This window comes from Hemitrygon akajei, chromosome 30 (genome assembly GCF_048418815.1).
Source record: "Hemitrygon akajei chromosome 30, sHemAka1.3, whole genome shotgun sequence".
In the NCBI taxonomy this organism is placed as follows: domain Eukaryota; kingdom Metazoa; phylum Chordata; class Chondrichthyes; order Myliobatiformes; family Dasyatidae; genus Hemitrygon; species Hemitrygon akajei.
In genome coordinates, this window is record NC_133153.1 from 39,659,468 (window position 1) to 39,685,768 (window position 26,301).

Here is a 26,301-nt window from a genome sequence, read left to right on the forward strand (position 1 = left end):
GGTGAGTCAGTTGCCCCAGGATGGGGATGGACATGACAAGCCCCTTCACTAGAGCTGCCACCCCTCCCTGGAAATCTCATACACCCCACCACTTCAAATTAAAATACCCTTACGACAAACCCAAGGCCCTGAAACGCCCATGCTACCCTGTGATCCATTTGAACATTCTGTTCCACAAAAGATGCAGGGATCAAGGCCTTTGATCTCAGGGCTGTATGCGGCATGCATACTTTGATAGCAATGGACAACAAAGATTTTGCTTCCTGAATACTGTTGGGTGTATCTCATGGATTTTGGGCTGCTGATCATGAAAATCACCGGGAAAGTTTCCTTATCATGTACCGTTTGTTGAAATCACCTATATTTGTTATTTCAATTTGTAATTCAAGTCAGAGTAACTGATTCCAAGATTAAGGAAGGCATTTTTGTTGGTCCGCAAATCAAACAGGTCATCGATGACAGGCAATTCGAAGAACCTCTAGTGGGACCAGAGAAAATCACATGGAAGGCATTCAAGGAAGTTGTTGAAAATCTTCTTGGCAACTACAGAGCAACTGCGGCTGGATGTCAACATGCTTCAAGCATACAAGGACCACGAAGTGCAACATGTCACTGAAGATTAATTTTTCGCATTCCCATTTAGAATTCTTCGCTACAAATGTTGGCGCTGTTAGTGACGAGCATGGGGAACAGTTTCACCGGGACATTGCGGTCATGGAGAAACAGTATCAGGGAACCGGAATCCATCAATGCTGGCTGATTATTGTTGGACACTTCAGTGAGAAGCTTCGGACACTGAGTTCCAACGAAAATCACCAACCAAACATTGTTAGCTTAATTGAATTATTGCAAAGCGTCAGCACTGTTATGCAATTATATTTAATAAAAGTTTATTTCTTGTTTCTCCAAATTCCTACCTAATGCAAGTGGTCTGGAACTATTTTTGTGTAGAACTTCAAGTAGTCCATCATAAGCAGAAAAAAAATTCTGAGGAAGCAACCATTTTGAAAAATGTTGCTGTCCAGTGTAATATAATTTTGTTAACTTTAAATTGAGGCCCTCCTTTGGTCAGGATCAATCATGGATGTTGCATCCCAGCAGTCGATATGATATGCAAGCCAGAACAGTACGACATGGAGAGCAAGCAGCAGGCTCCACCTCTCCACTCAGCTGATGAATACAAAGAAGCGGCAGAGACCAATAAGGTTTGGCACCAGCGGTGTCGGAGGAGTTGTCAGTCAGTGTTGAACTGAATTTTTCCTCAGGGTTTTCTCCCAAAGCCTCTCATGAGTGGTTATAGGCACAAGGTTGGAGGTTTGAGATCAGAGCTTTCCTTCTCCTAGATGAGCTGCCAAACACGGATGAGGAAGCGACTGGTTTTAAGGTACCAGCAATCCATCTTTTCCTCTTCATAGAAACTGTTCCACCGGGCTTAGTAGCTAAGACACACTTGAAGGCCAAGAGCTGGATTTGGCTGTCAGAGGCTATTTGTGATGCACGCCATTGGGAGTATTTAATAGGTAGTGGGAGCATGTCCCACTTCACCCCCACCCCCACCCCCACTACAACAACCTTAAGGAACCATTTAAATGAAAACTTATGAATGAATGTTTTGGGCAAAGGAGGTGTTCGGGAGTTAACTTACAGCTCAGCAATGATACTGCTGTCTTTATATACCATGGATTAAAGACCACTCCAGGTTAACTCAAACAACACCCCTCCGCGTTTCTGCAGCAGCACTATCCTCTAGTCTCCTCAAAACGTTCAGTCATTTCTGTGTGATAATTGTTTATTCCCGTCTGACACCAGGGAAGCCATTAGGTCCCCAGCATGCTCTAGCAAATGTAGCATGAATGATCGTTTGCATAATTTGCATTCCTGTGGTCTCTTAATGGCGCTCTGATGGATTACATCACTGGAGAAAGGAAAAGGGGACGTCATACATTCAAGGTGGTGACACTAAATGAGATCTGAAAGCGTGGCTGCCTGTAATTGTAGGCTGATTTAATGCCTGCCTTGTCTCTATGGAGCGTGGTTGCACGGTCTTCAGTGAACTGAGCGGCTCCTTCGTGATCATTGTTTCAGTTCGGCTTTCTGAGGAGCCGGTCGGACAATAACGCAGCAGGACACTCTGAGGAAACAGCTCCCAGACCTTCGTCATGGTGATGCATGATGCAGCTACAACTGAGTAGGTGTGTGTGTGTGTGTGTGTGTGTGAGAGAGAGAGAGAAAGAGAGATGTGTGTGTGTGTGTTTGTGATTGTATGAGTGTGAGTGTGTGTTCGTGTGTGTGTGTGTGTGTGAGAGAGAGATGTGTGTGTGTGTTTGTGATTGTATGAGTGTGAGAGTGTGTGTGTGTGTGAGTGTGTGTGTGTGTGAGAGAGAGAGAGATGTGTGTGTGTGTTTGTGATTGTATGAGTGTGAGTGTGTGTTTGTGTGTGGGAGAGAATATGTTTGATTTTGCCTGTAAGTAAATGTTTGTGTGTATGTGAGTGTGAGTGTGTGAATGTACGTGTGTGTGTTTGCGTGAGATAGTGTCTCTGTGTGTTTATATGAGTGTGTGAGTGTGAGTGTATTTGTGTATGTGTGTGAGTGTGTGTGTGAGTGTGTGTGTGTGTGTGTGAGAGTGTGTGTATGTGTGTGTGTGTGTGTGTGTGTGTGTGTGTGTGAATGTGTGTGTGTGAGTGTGTGAGTGTGTGTGTGTGTGAGTGTGTGTGTGAATGTGTGTGTGTATGTGAGTGTGTGTATGTGAGTGTGTGTGTGTGTGTGTGTGTGTGTGAGTGAGTGTCTGTGTATGTGTGTGTGAATGTGTGTGTGTGAGTGTGTGTGTGTTTGTGTGTGTGAGTGTGTGTGTGTATGTGTGTGTGTGTGTGTGAGTGTGTGTATGTGTGTGTGTGAGTGTGAGTGTATTTGTGTGTGTGTGTGAGTGTCTGTGTGTGTGTGTGTGTGTGTGTGTGTACGCGCGCGCACAGTGATGTTGGTACATATACAAATACACAGAGCTGCATTGCTTTGAGGGAAGGAACAGGTGCAGGAGTGTCATCTCACAGACACTTAGAGTCCACTAGCCTACTGAACCGTTCCCTTTATCCATTTTCTCAGTAATTTATAGGTCGTGGCTGCCAATCAGTGGATGCTCGACTTGCACTTAATTTGCATTCAGTGGTCAACATGTTAGCTTGAAAGCTTGAAGAAAAGGCAGGCAATTAGTGCTCTGTTTCCTAGGAAACAATTCTCCTCACATGTGAAAGAACCCTCCACATGACTGGAACCGAGACGGTTCCCTCATGTAAAACAGGAACTAGACCGTTACGTCACAAATTCAATGCCTCATTAAATTAACCAGGTAGCCATCTCACAGGCCGATAGCTTCCTGCTCTAATGATGAATTGGCCTGTTGTGATTCTTCATCAATCCTGATAGCCAAGTGTAAGCTTCCCTGGTTTCTATTAAAGATTGTTGAAGGCCTATTATCTCAGTTACACCTCTGTGGACAGTGTTCCATCCACTGAAATTACATTTTAAGCACAATGGATTCCAGTTTACTGGGACGCATCAGGACCAGTACATTTTGGCCGAATTAAGTGGATGCCCCAATTAGCCAAAATTTAATGAAAATAGTTAAAAAGGTTAAAAAGACAAATTATGACTAACAAGTTATGTATTTAAATGAAATACAGAACAAATTAGAACATTATCAATACAACTATAGTAATATAAAACTATGTTAGTTAACTATTTTCGACGGAGGAATTTGCTGTTGTGTTCTGCTGACTGATTGTAAGTGAACAAGATCAGTGCATACATCGGGTGCAGAGAATGGACGGATGATTGCATCCTCCAAATCTTCATTTTCATTGGAACATTCGAGATAATTGTCGATACCTTCAAATTTCCTGTATTTCCTAACTTGTTGAAATAGTGAAATGGTGGCAGTGGATGGGAGTTCTCCAGAGTTGATGAGGTCAGTGATGATATCAGAGACAGTTTTCTGATGGACTGGAGTGAGGTCCTCATCAAGGGGTAGGTATGAGGAGGTGCCTGAGATTTGATGCCTGTCCTCAGCAAGGCAGATTAATGTTTGTATCAAGTATAGGAACGAGGGTGGTAAATCAGTATCTCTACTAGCTGTACCACATTTCTCATGGTCAGAACATAGAACACAGAACATAAAACCTATAACATAGAGCAGTACGGGGCCCTTTTAACCAACTTCACAATCAATCTAACCTTTCCCTCGTACACAGCCCACAACCCTCCATTTAATGTCATTAGACTCAAGAGATTCTGCTGAAAATCTTGAGCAACACACACAAACTGCTGGAGGAGCTCAGCAAGTCAAGCAGAACCTATGGAGGGAAATGAGCAGTTGATGCTCTGGGCCAAGATTAAGGGCCTTGACCCAAAATGTCAACAGTTGCTTGATATGCAGAGCTCCTCTTAAATGTCCCTAATGTATCAGTCAGAAAAAATGGAGGGAAGGATTAGATTGTTCTTAGAGTTTTGATCATTTAAAACGAACCTGAGATGGCTACCGATTTGTCGGAGTGCAACAAAAAGCAGCTCAGCATGTGCAGAGACGTCGAGCAGTAAACGGGGGGATTGAGGGTTCAAAAAGAGTGAGTTTGGGGTGATAATAATTATAACTAAAAGGCTGGCACAACATTGTGGGCCAAAGGGCGTGTGGAACGAGCTTCCAGTAGAAGTGGTAGAGGCAGATTCGATGCTGTCATTTAAAAAAAAATTGGATAGATATATGGACAGGAAAGGAATGGAGGGTTATGGGTTGAGTGCAGGTCGGTGGGACTAGGTGAGAGTAAGTGTTCGGCACGGACTAGAAGGGCCAAGATGGCCTGTTTCCATGCTGTAATTGTTATATGGTCACTGTGCAGTAATGTTCTATGTTCGATGTTCTACCATCGACCCCCAGAAGTGCATTCCAGGCACGTACCTCTCTGTGTGTAAAACGCCTCCTTCTGCCATCTCTCCTAAACCTTCCTCCACTCTCCTTAAATGGATGTCTTCCCGTGTTAGCCATTTCCTCCCGGGGGAAATGGTGATGGCTGTCCACTCTACCTAGGCCTCTTATATTCCTCTATCAGGTCACCTTCACTCCAAAGAGAAAAGCCTAGCTCACTCAACTTACCCTCGCATTGGCTTTGATATTCTTCCCCAACGAATTAAATGGAGACCAGAGTGAACGAGCACTGCTTCGCATCCCTAACACGTGGGCCCTTCCAGGCTACCGCATTGCCCTGGACCGCGGATGTTATTTACTTGTGGTACCATGTAACTTTAATATCTGCTACAGGCTTCAGACACAAAGCGGATCAGCCTGCGCATTATTTATCAGTGCCACGGTTCAAGGTCAGTTCTCGCTTGGGAATCAGAATGAAGAAACTGGTTTTGACGAAAAGGGCAGAATCTTTAATACACACAAGAGATTCTGCAGATGCTGGAAATCCAGAGCAACACAAAATACTGGAGGAACTCAGCAGGTCAGGCAGCGTCAATGGAAATGAATTAACGGGCGACGTTTTGGGCCAAGACCCTTCTCCAGGACTGCAAAGGAAGGGTTGAAAATGCCAGAGTAAAAAGGTGTGGGTGGAGGGGAAGGAGGGATAGCTAGAGGGTGATAGGTAAAACCAGGTGAGTGGAAAATGTCAAGGGCTGGAGAGGAAGGAATCTGATAGGAGAGGAGAGTGGACCATAGGAGAAAGGGAAGGAGGAGGGACACAAGGGGGAGGTGATAGGTAGGTGAGGAGAAGAGGTAAGAGGCCGGATTGGAGAATGGTGAATGGGGGTGGGGGGGGGGGGGGGGGAGAAATCATAGGAAGAGATCGATGTTAATGCCTTCAGGTTGATGTCTTTAATGCTGGGAGCTGTGCTTTGCAGAGACCCAGTGGGGACTGGGTAGCACAAACGCTGAATACGCTATGATCAGGATATGCAGCAGACAGTAAAGATTAACTGATAAAACTCCTCAGCAACATGTTGGAAAACACCTTTGATTGGCAACAAAATCCTTTTCATTCATCTTAAAAGCACATCCAAGGTATTTTGGCTGACGGTGAAGAGCAACAATTGTGTCTTTATGAAAAGATGCAGGGTCGGCCTGCCAACAGGTATTTGTCTATTCACGTCCTGTGGCCATAGAGAAGAAACGGATTGCTTCATCCATGCACAGTTCCGCAACTAAACAGTTTATGATGTGGGTGCACGGTAGCGTAGCTGTTAGCATAACGCTTTACAGCGCCAGCAATCGGGGTTCAGTTCCCCCCACTGTCGGTAAGGATGACCACCCACCCCCCCCCCCCCCATGACTGCATGAGTTTCCTCTGGGTGCTTCGGTTTCCACTCACGTTCCAAAGACGTATTGGTTAGTAGGCCGTTTGGTTATTGTAAATTGCCCTGTGATTAGGCTAGGTTTAAATATGTGGCTTGCTGGGTGGCACAATTCATTGGAAGGGCCGGAAGGGCCTGTTCTGCTATTGTATTTCTAAATAAATAAGCACACAAAATGCTGGAGTAACTCAGCAGGTCAGGCAGCATCTACGGAGCTGAATAAACAGTCGACGTTTCAGTCCAAGCCCCTTCATCAGGGCTGGAAAGGAAAGGGGGAAGACGCCAAAATAAAAAAGTGGGGGAAGGGAAAGAGATTTGTTGGAGGATGATAGGTGAAGCCAGGTGTGTTGGAAAGATAAAGGGCTGAAGAAGAAGGAATCTGATAGGAGTGGACCATGGGTGATAGGGAAGGAGGGGGAGGTGATAGGCAGGTGAGGAGAGGTGAGAGGCCAGAATGGTGAATAGAAGAAGAAGGGAGGGTAAGGGTATTTTTTTACCAGAAGGAGAAATCAATATTCATGCCATCAGGTTGGAGGCTACCCAGATGGGGTATAAATGTAAGGTTATCCACTTTGGTTGCAAGAACAGGAAAACAGATTATTATCTGAACGGTGGCCGATTAGGAAAAGGGGAGATGCAACGAGACCTGGGTGTCATTGTACACCAGTCATTGAAGGTGGGCATGCAGGTACAGCAGGCGGTGAAAAAGGCAAATGGTATGTTGGCATTCATAGCAAAGGGATTTGAGTACAGGAGCAGGGAGGTTGTACTGCAGTTGTACAAGGCCTTGGTGAGACCGCACCTAGAATATTGTGTGCAGTTTTGGTCCCCTAATCTGAGGAAAGACATTCTTGCCATAGAGGGAGTACAGAGAAGGTTCACCAGATTGATTCCTGGGATGGCAGGACTTTCATATGAAGAAAGACTGGATCGACTAGGCTTATACTCACTGAAATTTAGAAGATTGAGGGGGGATCTTATTGAAACGTATAAAATTCTAAAGGGATTGGACAGGCTAGATGCAGGAAGATTGTTTCCAATGTTGGGTAGTCCAGAACGAGGGGTCACAGTTTAAGGATAAAGGGGAAGCCTTTTAGGACCGAGATGAGGAAAAACTTCTTCACACAGAGAGTGGTGAATCTGTGGAATTCTCTGCCACAGGAAACAGTTGAGGCCGGTTCATTGGCTATATTTAAGAGGAAGTTAGATATGGCCCTTGTGGCTAAAGGGATCAGGGGGTATGGAGAGAAAGCAGGTACAGGGTTCTGAGTTGGATGATCAGCCATGATCATACTGAATGGCGGTGCAGGCTCGAAGGGCCAAATGGCCTACTCCTGCACCTATTTTCTATGTTTCTATAAGGTGTTGCTCCTCCACACTGAGGGTGGCCTCATCTTAAAGGGAGTTCAAACTGCACTGTATGAGTTTGAGTTGTAAGATGCTGAAAGGTATAGAGGAATGATCAAAACCACATTTACAGTCTGAATGATCAAGGGTCAATCATAATAAAAAATGGAGGAGTCAACAATCCTTGTGTTTAAAAGGTAAACATCATTGTAACTTGACTCGCAGACAGAGACCTTTGTGTAAGGAGAAAAGAATTGTATTAACCTGTTCTGTATTAAATCAAGCAAGCAGCACCTTTCACAGAAGTTAGGATTAGTGAGTTGGGGGCACTTTCTGTTGGCCCCCGAGGGATGGAGACCCTTACGGGCTTCTCGATACACTCCAAAGATGCACGGGTTAGGGTTACCAAATCGTGAGCACACTATGTCGATGCCAGCACTGACAACACTGCGATGATCATTGACACAAGAAGCATGGCATTTCACCGTAAGTTTCAATGTAGACGTGACAGATGAAGCTATGAAGATCTGCGCAGAGGAGAATGATGACTAAGTACACCATAGGGTCAGTGGAGCACACAGGTGAAAGGATCCTCTCTTGCTTTTTACTGGCTTCGAACCCAGCAGTGTAGAACTGAGAACAGCACTCAACTATCTGCAACCCTTACAGGTTACTCAGAGGGGATGGAGTGTGATGTGGGTTACAGAGCACTACAGCACAGAAACAGGTCCTTCAGCCCATCTAGTCCATGCTGAATTATTATTCTCCCTAGTCCCATTGACCTGCACCTGGACCACAGCCCTCCATACCCCTCCTATCCATGTACCTACTCAAATTCCTCTTAAATGTTGAAATTTAACCATCCGTCACTTCCACTGGCAGCTCATTCCATGCTCTGTGTGAAGAAGTTCCCACTCATATACCCTTTAAGCAACTCACTTTCACCCTTAACCCATGACCTCCAGTTCTAGTCTTACCCAACCACAGTAGAAAAAACCTGCTTGCAGTTACTCTATCTACACCACTCATAATTTTGTTTATTTCTATCAAATCTCCCCTCATTCTTCTACACTCCAGGGAATAACGTGCTAACCTGTTCATCCTTTCCCTATAACTCAGGTACTCAAGCCCTGGCAACATCTTGTAAATTTTGTCTGTACTCTTTCAATTTTATTGATATCATTTCTGTAGGTGGTTGACTGAAACTGAACATGGTGCCCCAAAGAGCAAACACGAGGAAATCTGCAGATGCTGGAAATTCAAACAACAACACACACAAAACGCTGGTGGAACACAACAGGCCAGGCAGCATCTATAGGGAGAAGCGCTGTCGACGTTACGGGCCGAGACCCTTAGTCAGGACTCCCTATAGATGCTGCCTGGCCTGTTGTGTTCCACCAGCATTTTGTGTGTGACAATGCTCCAAATTTGGTCTCAACAATGTCTTATGCAATTTCAACATAACATCCCAACTCCTGTATTCAGTACTTTGATTTATGAAGGCCAATATGTCAAAAGCTTTCTTTATGACCAAATTGACCAAATTGACCAAATATGGTTGAAGTTCATCAACATTTCTGTAATCCATTGTATCCATTGTACAGGAGATTGACCTCTACAACTTCTCCAGAGCCCTACTGGCTGGCCTTACCTGTTTCCACCTCTTACGACAGGGACATAGTATTGGACTTTGAGTATTATTTACTTATTTACTTTTAAAAATTATTACTTGTTGTTTTTTTATATTTGCACAGTTTGTCTTCTTTTGCACATTGGTTGTTTGTCAGTGCTTGTCTGCAGTTTTTCATTGATTCTAATTGTATTTCTTTGTTCTACTGTGAATGCCTGCGAGAAAATGAATCTCTGGGTAGTATATGGTGACATATATGTACTTTGATAATAAATTCACTTTGAACTTAACCTAACAAGGTCAAGATTAATATTAATTCCCGCTGTGAACGGACTACTACCATAAATTCCCAGTATCTGACTGAACTTGCGTTCAGCCTTTGGAACAGAGTTGTGTCCTGCCACTGCCCTACAGATGGTTCAGTGTAATCCACATAATCACCTCGCTCCTGTTCAGCTTCCTGTGAGTTTGTGCTTCACCCCTGAGACTTGGTCTAACCAATGTGGCAGTACAGTGGATTTTTTTTTTAAATAAATTTTATTTAATTGCATTTTTAAATGATTACAAGTGTAGAGAAAAAAAAATATGTGACCCTTCCCCCCTCCCCTTAATCCCTCCCCCCTAACTTCCCTATATAAAAAAAAATTAAGAAAGAAAGAAAAGAAAGAAAGAAAGAGTGCCTGGTTGTTGGAAGGTCTCCACATGCTCCATGGAGTTCTTAATAACTTTAATATATATATTTATTTCTTTCCCCAAGTAACCATTAATTTTCTCTTCAGAGCACCTATATATTTAATCCTGTCTTTTGTACAGTGGATTTTGATTACATGGGACACTTTGGGACCAGTACACTTTGGCCCAATTTAAGTTGCCGCCCAAGTAGCTGAAGTTTCAAGGAAATAGTTAAAAAGGTATAAAAAAGGCAAACTACTGTTTAACTGAGTAACAAATTATGAATTTAAATGAAATACAGAATAAATTAGAACACTAGCAATACTACTACAGTACTATAAAACTGTATATTAGTTCTTAATAGTTATCAAGGGAGGAATTCATCCATGTTCTTTTGATTGACTGTAACTGAACAAAATTAGCACAGACATCTAGTGCAGATCATGGGCTGCCTTCATGGAATGCTACCGATGATTGCACCCTCCAAATCTTCATTTTCATTGCAACATTCAAGATGATTGTCAACACTTTCAAATTCTTCGCAGTTCCTAACTTTTTGAAGTAGTGAAATCGTTCCATTTTCACCCCTGGCCATTTCTGGCATCCCTAAGCCTGAATGCTTGAAATGACAGTGAATAAAACAATTCTGAATTGTCTTGCTGCTTATTTCTTGGCAACTATCAGTGACAAAAATCACTGCTTTTTGTACACAAGCACACACAACTTTTACTATTTGAAAGCTGTCTACTCTAAGAACATTTGTAGTGTCTAACAGCCAAGCAAGCACACACAACTGACGCTAGTGAGAAACTGTTTGGCAACAGTCCCCTGCCCCAATTAAGTGACATAGTATCCAAATAAACAAAGGGAATCAAGGTTCAAGGCACACTTATTATCAAAGTATGTATACAATATACAACTCTGAGATTTGTCTTCTCCAGACAGCCACAAAGAAAACCATGGAAGCCATACAAAGAAAAACATCAACCCCCCCCCGCACAAAAATAAACAAATTGTACAAACAGCAACAAGAACATCAACCCCCCCCGCACAAAAATAAACAAATTGTACAAACAGCAACAAGAACATCAAACCCCCCCCCCCCCCGCAAAGGAAAAGAAACAAATCGCACAAATGGCAGCAAGAATATCAATGCCCCCAGGACAAAATAACAAATCATGCAAACGGCAACAAGAACATCAAACCCCAAACCCCCTCACTCAAAACTAATACATACAAGTCGTGCAAATGGTAACAAGAAAAAAATGGATGAAAACACAGAATATTTTTTAAAATCCTGGCTATTTTTCATTCTTTAAGACTAGTCCCAAATAGGCAGCTGTCCCAATTAACTGGAATCGATTGTACTCTATTCATTTATTGATCCACAGGAGATGGGCATGACTGGAGAACATCCAGTGTTCATTTTCTTTCCCGAACTGCGCCTAAACAAAATGACTTGTGGAGCTATTTCAGAAGACATCTTCACTGCTGGGTATCAGGACCCGCAGAGGCCATTCAGATTGGTCTTATCTCTCATAGAAACTTACAGCACATTACAGGCCCTTCAGCCCACAGTTTTATTGGTTGTTCTGTTTTGACTAGGCCATTCAGATTGGTCTCATCTCTCACATGTACATCGAAACGTGAGATGGGTCATTTGCGTCAATGAACAGCACACTCTGAGGATGTGCTGGGGGCAGCCTGCAAGTGTCACCAACAAAGCATGCCCACAACTAATTAAACCTAACCTGTGCATTTTTGGAAGGTGGGAGGAAACTGGAGCTCCCAAAGTCATGGGGAGGACGTACAAACTCCTTATAGACACCAGCGGGAATTTAACCCCAATTTCTGGCACTACACTATCATGAACACCAATTGCTGGCACTATGCCACCGTGCCAAACTGATTTAATGAATTCTCTTTCATACCACCCATCCCTACGCTAGCTCTTCCATCTTCTCCAGCAGGTTAATATCTAAACCAGACCATATGCCCTTTGACCTTCTGAATGTGGTTTTTTGCGCACCTTCTCTGTGCTCGCTCCATTATTGGCAACCGCCCAACCATTTCCACCAGGCACTTCCTCCCTAAAGCTCTCCACTTGTCAGGGTGCCTCCTTCCACCGTAGCAGCCTCTACTTAGACAGTAACATCTTCTCAGTCACTGTGTCCCATGGAAGGGAACACCAGAGTTCAGGCTAAACCAGTTAAATATATGGTTACCGAGGTATTGTAACAAATTGATCACCTAGTCCATCATAGAAGAAGCCCTCCCCAGCATACTTACAAGGTGCAATGCCGCAGGAAAGGACTCCCCACCATCCTGGCCAGGCTCTCTTCTGACTGCTGTCGTCAGAAAGGAGATACAGGAGCCTTATGATTCACGCTACAGTTATTACTCCTCAACCACTAGTACTTAGTATTTCTCACCACTACAGTGAATGCAAAAGAGAGCATGCAGAGGAGATTTACAAGGACGTTGCCTGGATTGGAGGGCGTACCTTGTGAGAATAGGTTGAGTGTACTTGGCCTTTTCTCCCTGAAGCGACAGAGGATGAGAGGTGACCTGACAGAGGTGTATAAAATGATGAGGGGCATTGATCATGTGGACAGCCAGAGGCTTTTCCCCAGGGCTGACACGAGGGGACATAGTTTTAAGGTGCTTAGAAATAGGTACTGAGCGGGTGTCAGGGGTAAGTTTTTCACACAGAGAGTGTGGGTGCGTGGAATGTACTGCCGGTGGCATTGGTGCAAGCGGATACAATAGGGTCTTGGACGTGCATGGAGCTCAGAAAAATAGAGGGCCATGCATGAGGGAAATTCTAGGCAGCCTCTAGAGTAGGTTACATGAGTAGAGTAGAGTAGGCATAAAACTGTGGGCCGAAGGGCCTGTAATGTGCTGTAAGTTTCTATGTTCTAACCATCAGGCTCTTGAACCAGAAGGGATAACTTCACTCACCCCATTACCAAACTGTTTCCACAGCCTCAAGTTTCAAGGACTTCTCTTCATTTATTATTTTTAATAATAAAGAGGAGTGATGCCTCACAAAGGCAGCATCCATCATGAAGGATCCCCATCACCCAGGTCAAGCCTTGTTCTTGTTGCTACCATCAGTGAGGAGAAGGTGCAGGAGCCTGAAGACACACACTCAACAATTCAGGAACAGCTTCTTCCCCTCTGCCATCAGGGAGGAGGTACAGGAGCCTGAAGGTACACACTCAGCGATTCAGGAACAGCTTCTTCCCCTCTGTCATCTAATTTCCGAATGGACACGGAACCCATGAACACCACCTCACTACTTCTTTACTTTTACTTTTGCACTACTTATTTAATTTAACTATTTTCACAGTTCTTTCCCCATTATTATGTAGTTCATCGAACTGCTGCTGCAAAGACAAGAAGTTTCAAAACATATGCCAATAATATTAAACCTGATTCTGATCATTATTATTATTTCTTTTTGTATTTGCAGCCTTTTGCACATTGGTTGTTTTGTAGGTTTTCACAAATAAAACAAAGTGAGGCATTTTATGCTTAATGAAACCCGTAACACATTTTATTGAACTCCAAAACCTAAACACAAAAACATGGTAAAAATCTTTACATAACAATGGCATCACATCAGACCAACTTCTTAAAGTGAAACCCAACTCAATGTTGGTAGTTGTGATCTATAGAAACATAGAAAACCTACAGTACAATTCAGGCCCTTCGGCCCACAAAGTTGTGCCGAACATGTCCCTACCTTAGAAATTACTAGGGTTACCCATAGCCCTCTATTTTACTAAGCTCCATGAACCTCTTAAAAGACCCTATCATATCCGCCTCCACCACCGTTGCCAGCAGCCCATTCCATGCACTCACCACTCTCTGAGTAAAAAAACTTACCCCTGATATCTCCTCTGTACCTACTCCCCAGCACCTTAAACCTGTGGCCTCTTGTGGCAACCATTTCAGCACTGGGGAAAATGCCTCTGACTATCCACATGATCAATGCCTCTCATCATCTTATACACCTCTATCAGGTCACCTCTCATCCTCCTTCGCTCCAAGGAGAAAAGGCCGAGTTCACTCAGCCTATTCTCATAAGGCTTGCTCCCTAATCCAGGCAACATCCTTGTAAATCTCCTCTGCACCCTTTCTATGGCTTCCACATCCTTCCTGTAGTGAGGCGACTAGAACTGAGCTCAGTACTCCAAGTAGGGTCTGACCAGGGTCCTATATAGCTGCAACAAATTATGTACATTTTTCCCAGTTACGTTACCCTACAATTTGTCTATCTTGCTGCATGAGGTCTTTCATTGATTCTATTGTGATTCTTTGTACTTACTGTGAATTCCCACAAGAAAATGAATCTTGGGGTTGTACTTATGTTTGAACTTTTGATGTCAATATTGTGAGAGAAAGCAGGGGCTAAACTATCAATGTTTGGCAGAACTAAATTAAAAACTGTCTTTTGAGCAGGAGCCAGTCAGTAAGAGGCACAAAGAGCAGGGGCCACTCAGGAAAGGCACGGAAGAGGTTTTTGGCAGCTCTGACAGGAGGGACAGGGTGGGACGTTTTGACGATGGAATGGGAGAGTGATGGAGATGACTCGTGATCAGACATTCAGCATGGGAGGCCAAGAAAATGAACCAGCCCCACTGGGGAAGGCGGCTTCCAGCATGGAACCAGCCCTTCAGGAAGGGAGGAGGGAGGATAAGACTCCTTTAAACAGCAAACATTATCTAACTTCTAAAAGTGGGGACTTTGCATAGAATTTGGGTATGGTGCAGAAACCATTGGCTTGAATTCAAACATTTGCATTAATTTGCAATGGTAACTTGTGATGTGGCTGCCATGGATACAGTTGCATGTTTGGACAAAATTAAGCAGGGATTCTGCAGAGCTCTGGAACAGATCTGTGCCCTATTGCAACTCAGGAGGGACGGAGGGAGAAATGGAACATCAAATTGCATTTCACAAGAAGCTTTCCTCAAAGCTCGAGGAAGATTGTATTTATGTGGAACCCAGAAGGCAAAGTTCACACAGAGAGAAATGGAACTCTATAGCTCTCTCCCCTTCTGCGCACCCCCCCCCCCCCCCCCGCCAAACCTACTTTTGCAAATCTCTCCAGTCCTACCACCCTCCTGCAAGTAGAGTTTCTGATCATTTCTGGCTCAAGAGACATTCTTAAGGTCCAAACTAATTTCCAAGTTTAAAGAAGTCATCGCACTCTACATGGCTCCCTTGTCCACACATCCCTCTCCTTCGATCTCCTTTCTGACACTTGCTCCTGGAAGCTAGACGAGTACTACATCTGTCCCTACACCTCCTCCCTCACTACCTTTGAGGCAACGCTTCACCTGGAAGTCTGTCAGGGTCATTTACTGTATCCGGTGCTCCCAGTGCGGACTCCTCTACATTGGTGAGACCCAGTGAAGATTGAGGTCTGCTTATTTGATTACCTTCGCTCTATGCCCATCACAAAACAAAAGTTCTCAGTCATTTCATCCGACTTCCCATTCCCATTCCAACCTGTCAGTCCACGGCCTCCTCTACTGCCATGATGAGGCCGAACTCAGGCTGGAGGAGCAACACCTCATATTCCTCCTCATATTCCTCCTCATATTCCTCCACACTCATGGCTTGAATATCAGATTCTCCAATTTATGAAAATCATTCCATTTTGTTTTCCCTCCACCCCACTTCTCTCGTTTTTCTATTCCCCATTCTGGTCACCTCCCCCACCCTGACAATGTACCCCTGGTGCCACCCTTCCTTGCTTTTTATTCCATGGTAGGCCGTTGTCTCCTATCAGATTCCACAGACTTCATCCCTTTACCTCTTCCACTTATCATCTCCCCCCCCCCTCACCGATTTACCCTTCCTCTCACCTGGTCTCACCTGTCACCTGCCAGCTTGTACACTTCGCCTTCTTATTGAGACTGCTTGTCCCTTCCTTCCCAGTCCCGATGAAGGCAAACGCAAGGATTGTATTCATTTTGAGAGTACCGGAATATTAAAGCAAGGATGTCCTCGTAATGCCAGACCCCATTTAGAGTGTTGCGAACGCAGGAAAATCTGCAGATGCTGGAAATCCAAAGCAACACACACAAAATGCTGGAGGAACTCAGCAGGCAACTACAGAAAAGAGTAAAAAGCCGACATTTCATGCCAAGATCCTTCATCTGGACTGGAAAGAAAGAAAGAGCCTCCAAACTCATGGAATGAAAATCAATTTCTCGAAATTCTGGAAATTGTCCCCCCTACTCCTTCACCTGTTTTTCTCTCTCACCTTATCTCCTTATCTGCCCATCACCTCCCTCTGGTGCCTCCTGCCCTTTCTTTCACAGTCTTCTGTCCTTTCCTATCAGATTCCCCTTTCTCCTGCCCTTTATCTCTTCCACCAATCAACGTCCCAGCTCTTTACTGCACACACTGCTCTCTCCCGGTTTCACCTGACACCTGCTACCTTTTTCTTCTTCCTCCCCTCCACCCACCTTCTCATTCTGACCTCTCTCTTTATCAATCCCGCTGAAGGGTCTCGGCCTGAAACATCAACCGTTTACTCTTTTCCATAGACGCTGAGTTCCCCCAGCATTCTGTGTGTGTTGCCATTGTCTTTAAGCTCAAGTTTAAATGTCATTCGACCATGCACATGTGACAGCTGAAGGAAACAGTGTTTCTCTGGGGCCAAGGTGCAAAGGACAGTCCATACAGTCACACAATACACATCACATATAGTTCAGACTGTACATACAGTCACACAACACACATCACATATAGTTCAGACAGTCCATACAGTCACACAATACACATCACATATAGTTCAGACTGTACATACAGTCACACAACACACATCACATATAGTTCAGACAGTCCATACAGTCACACAATACACATCACATATAGTTCAGACTGTACATAGTCACACAATACACATCACATATAGTTCAGACTGTACATAATCACAAAAATGAAATAATAATAATAATAATAATACTAATATTAGCCGAAGACCCTGTGAAGCATGGCCTGAAGATTGATGTGCATGGGAAGTTGTCCTGGAGCCACGTTTCTAAGGAACAAGTCCGCAGCAGTTCCTCAGCACATGCTGGTGCAGCCGCTGACGAACACAGTCTAAGCTGCCTTCCGCTGAGTGAACACTGGAGGGCAGCCCCATCCCAGCGTGCCAGTGGCACCTCTGCTGTCTCCCACACTGCTTTTGGTGTCTACTCCCTTGGGCAGTTGCAACAGGTGACGCTGCGGCACGGGGGCCCGGTCCGCAGAGCGGCAGAGGCCGCGCAGCCCGTCGCGACCGTGGCCACACCAAAGGACAGGACTTGCAGTATTCTATATTACCAATATCCAGCAGGGTCTTATGATCACAAGAAAAACATCCAGAACAATCATTTGCACAGTTTGTTCACACCACCTCCGATTCCTTCTTCCTTGGGATTTATTCTTCCAACCCCAACCAATAATCGTCTATTAACCTTACAGAATGATTAATTAATGGCAGCAGGCGATGCCGTGGTACTCAACAAGCCCATACCACGAAGCTCCATCACTTGCTGACGAGGTGGACCGGCAGTATTTGGTGTTCTTAATATCTAACGGTGACTTGACGATGAAAAGAAAGATGTAAAGGAGGATCAATCACATTATTGGTTGGACCCAGAGAGGCCACTGCAACCAAGCGTGCTGCCATCTTACCTGATGGCAACATCTCATCAGCTGGGCTTTTAGCCTGAAGATATTGTGCGACGGTGCTGGAAAATGACCTCAGCGTGCCTTGGTGGACCTCTACTGAGCTTCTCTTCATAAAATACAGTTCGATGGCCCAGGTTAAGACCAATTCCTGCACAGTCCAATGCTAATTACAGCAGGATAAGAACATGTCAAAAATATCGATTCAATTATTGGAAGGGACAGATGCAGAGAGAGACAATGGTCTTATTAATTAAAGATGGGGAAACAGCTGACTTTTTGATTATTGTCAGTCCTTGCTGATATGACCTTCCTCCCCTCCCAAGTGTTGGGATGAGAACTTCACCCTCGGTTGAGTACTCAAGGACCACCCATCTTTGATAAATCAAATTCTGTCCACACCATCCAACCTTGTCTCTTTTCCTCCACTCGTCTCTCTCTTCCAGTGTCATAGGTGTCTCTCAGCCACCTTTTCCCAGTCCCTTCATCATGGCCCAATTTTGTTTCTGCCTTATGGTCTTAAGATCATCTACTCACACTCCAGTCCACCTGCTCCCAGCCATCCCTCTCTCCTCCCTCCACCAGGCCCTAGTTGCTCCCTCAATCCCATCACTGTGCCTCACCCTCCTTCCACACCGCCCATCGCATCATTATTCCTTCCCCTGGCCCGTCCCATTCTCCAGATCATCTTCTCATCTCATTATGCCAACTTCCACTATGGTTCACACCTTTCCATTGCCTCTCTCTTGTTTCTCCTTGCCCCCAGGTCACCGGGGTCAGAGGTCCATGCGAGTCCAGAGGTTTGAGGCCTGAAGGTCAAGTTGGCACGACCGGACAACTGCCAAGTCCAGAGGGCAAAGCCAAAGGTCAAAGTCCGGAGCTCAGTGAATCCAGCGATAGAAGCCTGAAGGTACAGTACCAAAGGGCCTGGGTCACAGGGGACACATTTCACTGCGTGTTTAAATGTATCTGCGAAGAATGAGTCTGAATTTCTATCCCCTCCCTCCCTCCCTCCCCTTTCTTTCCCATCAGCCATATCCACTCTTTCCACCACTCGCCCTACCCCTTCTTCTCACGCTACCCCCGTCCCTCCCCTGCCCGCCCCCACATCTGGCAACCCTCAAACATCTGGACCAGCCACACGCGGCCTGCTGCAGCCTGCCATTTGGAGAATGCATGGCGCCAGATGTGCCTCGGCAACTTGGAGCTAAACGGAGTTAATTATTCATGACAAGGGTGTTTGTTGTGTGTAGATCTCCATCAGTGACACTGATTAAAAGCTCAACAAGTTATTAAATATGCAGGAACACTGGCAGGAAGGAGAGTGATTTGTAAAATAGTCCAGAGGTAGGACGTTCAGTGGGGATGGGGCAAGAGGAGCACAGCTGAAGAGCTCCGATACAGATTGTGGAACCTTCTTAATTATTTACTAGTTCTTTGCTTAATTAACACTGCATGAGGATTTAAATCGGCAGAATAAAAAAGGTAAAGCATGAAGAAACATCCCAGTGCAGTACACAGGAGGCCAATATGAATGTGCACCATGACACAGTAATGGCATTTCATTGCTTTCAATTAAGTAAAATTAGTTTTTAAGATACAACCTCGCAATGTGGCATTAAATCTTTCGCCCTGAAGCACTTTAGTGCAGGGAGAAGAGATCGAAGAGAGAAAGAGCGAGGGGGAGGATGGCTTTAAGCCAACAGAATAATCGACCGAGAAGTGAGCTAGATCTGAAGTTTAAAAAAAACCCAGAAGAACACACACAAAAAGCTGGAGGAACCTTGGCAAGTTGGCATGGTAGTGTGGTGGCTAGCACGACGCTTTATAGTCCAGGCGACCCGAGTTCAATTCCCACTGTTTGCACGTCTCTCCATGACCACGTGGGTTTCTCTCAGGTGCTCCGGTTTCCTCCCATGTTCCAAAGACCTTCCATTTGGCAGGTTAACTGGTCATTGTAAACTGTCCCGCGATTAGGCTCAGATTAATCGCTGGGCCAGGAAGGGCCTATTCTGCGCTGTATCTCAATAACTAAATAATAAATCAGCCAGCATTTACTGAGAGGAATTATCAGACATTGTTTCAGGCCGAGACCCGAATTTGGACACGTCGGGCAGCATTTATGGGGGGGGGGGGGATTAAACAGTCAACCTTTCGAGCCAAGACCCTTCATCTTGAGTCCCGATGGGGCGTCTCGGCCTGAAACACGCGTGTTTATTCCTCTCCATAGATGCTATCTGACCTGCTAAGCTCTTCCAGCATTTTGTATGCGTTGTTACTCGGGATTTCCAAACGCTTGCAGAACCTCGTGTGTTTAGAAACAACAGAATCTGAAGAACGTACTCAGCAAGTCAGGCAGCATCTCAAGGGGAAGGGGAGAGAAGATGGACTGTCACTCAGGGAGTGGCTTCCCCTACCTTTAAACATCAAGAGACAACAGCCAAGATCATCGCTGGAGAGAGACACAGAGTTAATGAAGGGTCACAGCCCGAAGTTTCGACTGCTTATCCTCTCCGTAGGTACCTAATAAAGTGATCACTGAACGTTGTGAATGCCAGTAATAATAAACCTGATTCTAATTCTGAGGTACGAGGACAATTTTTTAAAAACACACCACCTGGTTGGGATCTGGAATGAATGTCAGAGATAGATTCAATTGCAGCCTAAGAAGATGAAATGGGCGGATATCAGATGATTACAGGGCTGTAGGAGAGGCCAGGGGAGCGGGGCTGGCTGGAGCAAATTAGGCCTCTTTCAAAGCTGTAACCTCTCTATGACCTGGTCATGAATGGTCTGGAATGGGCCAAAGTGGCTCAGGCAGAGTCACTGGACCCTGACCAAACAGATTTGATTGTGTCTGTCTCAAATTTCACATCTCACTGATGTCGCAATGGCATCCGATGACAAACTTGAAGGACAAATGAAAGACAGACAGAAAGAGCGAAGGAGGGGGAGGTTAATAAGAATCAGATTTATTGTCATTAATATATGCTGTGAAATTTATTGCTTTTCAAGACATTTTTCCAGTTTAAGATGGCATTGGTGAAGCACAGCGATGACTTGCTGGCAGAAAAACAACTATTAATTATTTTATTAATCACACTTTTTTTGGAAAACGATCACTGTAATCAATAGACTGTAACATCCCTTTCGGAGTCAAGCTTTTGAACCACCTACTCGAGCTGGAATTTTGCGATGTGAACTGTCTCGAAGTCTTGAAAGTGCAGGATGGTTGTAGCGTGTCGTATACAGGCTGAATTACGACAGCGGGGGCCGGGCCCGAGAGCAGGGAATGAACCAATGTCTGGCCGCTGGAGCAGACTTGGAGGTGAACCGAGGCGAGGCAGAGCCGAGGTGGCGAGGCCCAGGACCAAGTTGAGGTTTGACTGATTTAAGTGCTGGGCCAGATCGGAAAGGTTGGGTATGGGCTGAGTAGAGGCCCTGGGTCCCAGGTCCGAGAGTGTATCAAAATGGCACGGCCCAGGTAGAGAGCGAGGAGCGACCCAAGGTTTGGATGATTTAAGCACAGGGCCAGAATAAAAAAGTAAAGGTGTCAGGGCTGGAGGAGAGGGATGGGCCGGTGTTCAGCTGGCTGCTCTGTAAGGTTTACTGAACTGAGGCTGCGGCCTGCGACTAACAGGCTCCTGGATCGGCTGCAGGGATGACTGACTTCGTGGCCGTGGACTCACTTGTGTGAGCTTCAGTGTTGAATGTTAGTTGCTTACTTTTATTGTTTGCACGGTCTGTTTTCTCTCTGTACATTGGGCGTTTAATGGGTTCTACTGGGTTTCCTTGTTTTGTGGCTGCCTGTGAGGAGACCAGTCTCAAGGTTGTAGATAACATACATACGTATTTTGAACTTATAAAATTACTCTAAGTTACAATCATAAATGTATGGTGCGAAAGAGGAATAGTGACGGGGTAATGTTCATAAGCTCATGACTGTTCAGAAATCTGATGATGGAGGGATAGAAACTGTGGAGAGGAGGGGCAGAGATGGGTGGAGACGAGGGGGAGAGATGGGGTAAAGAGGAGGCAAAAGCAGAGCAAGAGAGGGAGGGTGAAAGTTAAGAGGGAGGGGAGAGAGAGATGGGAAGGGAGAAGGAGGCAGGTGAGTGTTAGAAAGGGGGAAGGAGTGAGAGAGAGGGGGAAAGAGGGAGAGAGGGAGTGGGTGTGGGAGAGAGGGGGGTTAGCGAAAGGAAGAGTGGGTGAGAGCATGGGAGAGAGGGGGAGAGAGAATGGGAAAAGAGAGGGAAAAGGAGTGAGAGGGGAAATAGAGACAGGAAGAGAAGGGGAGAGAGAATGGGAAAAGAGAGGGTAAAGGAGTGAGAGGGGAAATAGAGACAGGAAGAGAAGGGGAGAGAGGGGTGAAATGCAGAGAGAAAGAGAGGGAGAGAGTGAGGGAGAAATGATGGCTCAACATCTACTACATTATGCTGAATAACTCTGGTAGAAAACAAATGCTGGCAATTCTCGTTTTGGCCTCTCCAGAACTGGGTAAGTGGATTTTTTATTGGTATAATGATCTGTGTCAACGATAATCGTTAATTTTCTATATAGATCTGCATTACCAACCTCACAACTCTCCAGAGAATCGCTTCATTTCTTCCCCAAACGCTGAAATGACATTGAACAAGCTCTTAGCCAATCAATAATAAAACCTCACGTGGGCCTGTTATGTCCCGGAGACGGTGATGGAGCCTTGGAAATCACCAAGGGCACAGAGCAGCAGGCTCGGTGAGTAAGTACAATCTTCAGACGTAAAAGGCCATTAAGCAGAGCTCTTACCTGGAACCTTATCACATCTGAGAGCTATCTCAAAGTGGCTGGCGTAGGACAGATTATCCTGAAGCACAGGGACAGTGCTGTTGTTGATTAGAGCTGTCACGTTGCACATGGCTAAAAGGAAAATGACCAGTTGATTTATTTTTCCCAAGGAAGGCCATTGTCTTGGATGGTCACATGGACTCTCAAGTATTTATATCCCAGGTAGCTGAATCTACACCAGGTCCACAACAGGCTGAAGTCCTGAACTGGGCTCTGAATGAATCAAAGGTACAATAGATCATACCTGGGTGAGTGTGTCCACAGGGACACATGTTGGTAATTGGTTTAATGAAGCATACGTAGACCATATAAATACACATATCTGTACCTCCTGTCCCTAATAATGTGGCCATTGAGTGCATGTTCATGGTCTTCTGCTGCTGTAGCCCGTCCACTTCAAGGTTCGGTGTGTTAATGCATTCAGAGATGCTCTTCTGCACACCACTGTTGTAACACATGGTTATTTGAGTTGGCTTCCTGTCAGCTTGAACCAGTCTGGCCATTCTCCTCTGACCTCTCTCATTAACAAGATGTTTTCACCCACAGAACTGCTGCTCACTGGATATTTTTTTTGTTTTTCACACCATTCTCCGTAAACTCTAGAGGCTGTTGCATGTGAAAATTGTAGGAGATCAGCAGTTTCTGAGATACTCAAGCCACCCCATCTGGCACCAACAATCCTTCCATGGTCAAAGTCACTTATTTCTTCCCCCATTCTGATGTTTGGTCTGAACAACAACTTCACCTCTTGACCATGCCTGCATGCTTTTATGCATTGAGTTGCTGCCACATGATTGGCTGATTTGATATTTGCATTAACAAGCAGGTGTACCTAATAAAGTGGCCACTCAGTGTAGAACATCAAACTTTACATCACGGTATAGACCCTTCAACCCAAATGCTACACGGATCCTTCAACTGGCTCTAAGGTCAATGTAAACCTTTCCTCCCATAATGTCCTCAAAATGAATGATTAAATATTTTAAAGGTAAAGATCTTTAATCTTTATCTTTAAAATCTTTAATCATTTTTCTTTCATCCCTGTGCCTCTCCAACAGTCTATTAAATGTGCCTAATGTATCTGCATTTACCACCACCCCTGGCAGCACATTCCAGGCACCCATCACTCTCTGTGTAAGAAACTTACCTCTGACATCTCTCATATTCTTTCCTCCAAACACCTGAAAATTAAGTCTCTGACTGTCCACTCAATCTGTGCCTCTTATCATCTTATACACCTCTATCAAGTCACCTCTCGTCCTCCTTTACTCCAGAAAATTGTTACATGTACCGAGATTTCGAGAAGAGCTTTCCTTTTTTGCTTCACCCAGACAAGTCACTCGTACAGTGTCACTGACCTGAGTTCAATTCCCACCACAACCTGGAAGGAACTTGTACATTCTCCCTGTGAACGCACGGGTTTCCTCTGGGTGCTTGGGTTTCCTCCCACATTCCAAAGTTAGTAGGTTAATCGGTCACATGGGTGTAAATAGGCCGCTTGCTCTGTTACCGTGATGTACCTCTAAATTTTGTTTTAAATCCCGAACAATGAGCCTAGTAGAAGGTCAGAATCAGAATCAGGTTTAATATCACTGACATATGCCGTAAAATTTGCTGTTTTGCAGCAGAAGTACATTGCGCTACATAATCAAAAATTATAAAATGCAATAAGGAATATATATCTGTGTAAAATTTTAACTTAAATTAGTAGTGCAAAAAGAGCAAAAGATATAGTGAGATAGTGTTCATACGTTCTTAACCATATAACCATATAACAATTACAGCACGGAAACAGGCCATCTCGGCCCTTCTAGTCCATGCCGACGCTTACACTCACCTAGTCCCACTGGCCCGCACTCAGCCCATAACCCTCCATTCCTTTCCTGCCCATATACCTATCCAACTTTACTTTAAATGACAATACCGAACCTGCCTCTACCACTTCTACTGGAAGCTCATTCCACACAGCTACCACTCTCTGAGTAAAGAAATTCTCCCTCATGTTACCCTTGAACTTTTGCCCCCTCACTGTCAAATCATGTCCTCTTGTTTGAATCTCCCCTACTCTCAATGGAAAAAGCCTATCCAAGTCAACTCGATCTATCCCCCTCATTATTTTAAATATCTCTATCAAGTCCCCCCTCAACCTTCTACGCTCCAAAGAATAAAGACCTAACTTGTTCAGCCTTTCCCTGTAACTTAGGTGCTGAAACCCAGGTAACATTCTAGTAAATCTTCTCTGTACTCTCTCTATTTTGTTGATATCTTTCCTATAATTCAGTGACCAGAACTGTACACAATACTCCAAATTCGGCCTTACCAATGCCTTGTACAATTTTAACATTACATCCCAACTCCTATACTCAATGCTCTGATTTATAAAGGCCAGCATACCAAAAGCTTTCTTCACCACCCTATCCACATCTTTGTCCATTCAGAAATCTGATGGCGGAAGGGAAAAAGCTGTTCCTGAGATGTTAAGTGTGGGTCTTTAGGCTCCTGTACATTTTCAAAGTTCAAAGTAAAATTTATTATCAGAGTGTATGCATGTCACCACTTACAACCCTGAGATTCTTTTTCCTGTGGGCACACTCAGCAAATCTATAGAACAGTAACTGTAAACTGTGAACTAACTGTGCAAATGCAGATATGAATAAATAGCAATAAATAAAGAGCATGAAATAACAATATACCATAGTCCTTAAATGAGTGTAGCTATCCCCTTTTGTTCAACAGCCTGGTGGTTGAGGGGTAGTATCTGTTCCTGACCCTGGTGGTGTGAGTCCTGAGGCTCCTGTACCTTCTGCCTGATGGCAGCAGTGAGAAAAGGGCATGGGCTGGGTGGTGAGGATCTTTGATGATGAATGTTCTTTTTCTACGACAACATTTCATGTAGATTTAGCCTTTTGAAGGTGTCCTGGATGGGTTTACAGCTTTCTGCAGCTTTTTCCGATCCTGTGCAGTGGCCTCTCCATGCCAGATGGTGATGCAACATTACCGTTTAGAATGCGTTCCGTGAGAGGGTGTGCCTTCCAGCTCCTGTACCACCTCCATGATGGTAGATAGTAGCAATGAGAAGAGGGCATGTCCTGGGTGTTGGGGGTCCTTAACGGTGGATGCTGAAAGAACAGTTACTTCCCACAAGCAGGTGTTACCAGGAAAAGATAGCATCAAAGCGAGCCAGTCAGATGAAGGGTCCTAGTCGAATTTCCACTGTGTTCCAGCTTCCACTTCATAACGATGTAGATCAGGTAGCCCTGAAGAGAACAGGGTGATGAGATCCAGTGATCAGACTGTATTTCTCTGGCCAGTATAGGCACCTCTGAGTCAGAGCACGATGGGTCACGTTGTACTCCAGAGACCCAGTGCAAGTCTTTAGTTCAAAGTAAATTTATTATCAAAGTATATATGTATTATTCACCGTGCACAACCCTGCAATTTAAATCACAGTAAGTACAATAGAATCAACGAAAGACCGCACTCAACAGGACGGACAAACAACCAATGTGCAAAACAAAAACAACAAACTGTGCAAATACAAAAAGAAAGAGGAAAAAAAACAGAAATAATAATGATAAACAAGAGAAAATCTACAGGCGCTGGGAATCTGAGCAACGTACACAAAATGCTGGAGGAAATCAGACCAGGCAGCATCTGTGGAAAAAAAGTACAGTTGCTGTTTCAGGCCAAATAATAATGATAGATAGATAGATAGATAGATAGATAAATAGATAGATAAATAAATAAGCAATAAAGATTGAGAATGTGAGATGAAGTGCCCTTGAA

General features: G+C 44.6%; 1 pseudogene; it reads left to right on the forward strand.

The window, feature by feature from the left end:
• The first annotated feature begins 1,106 nt into the window (after nucleotides 1–1,106).
• Nucleotides 1,107–26,301, forward strand: part of LOC140718690 (large ribosomal subunit protein eL31-like) — a 65,893-nt pseudogene continuing 40,698 nt past the window's right edge.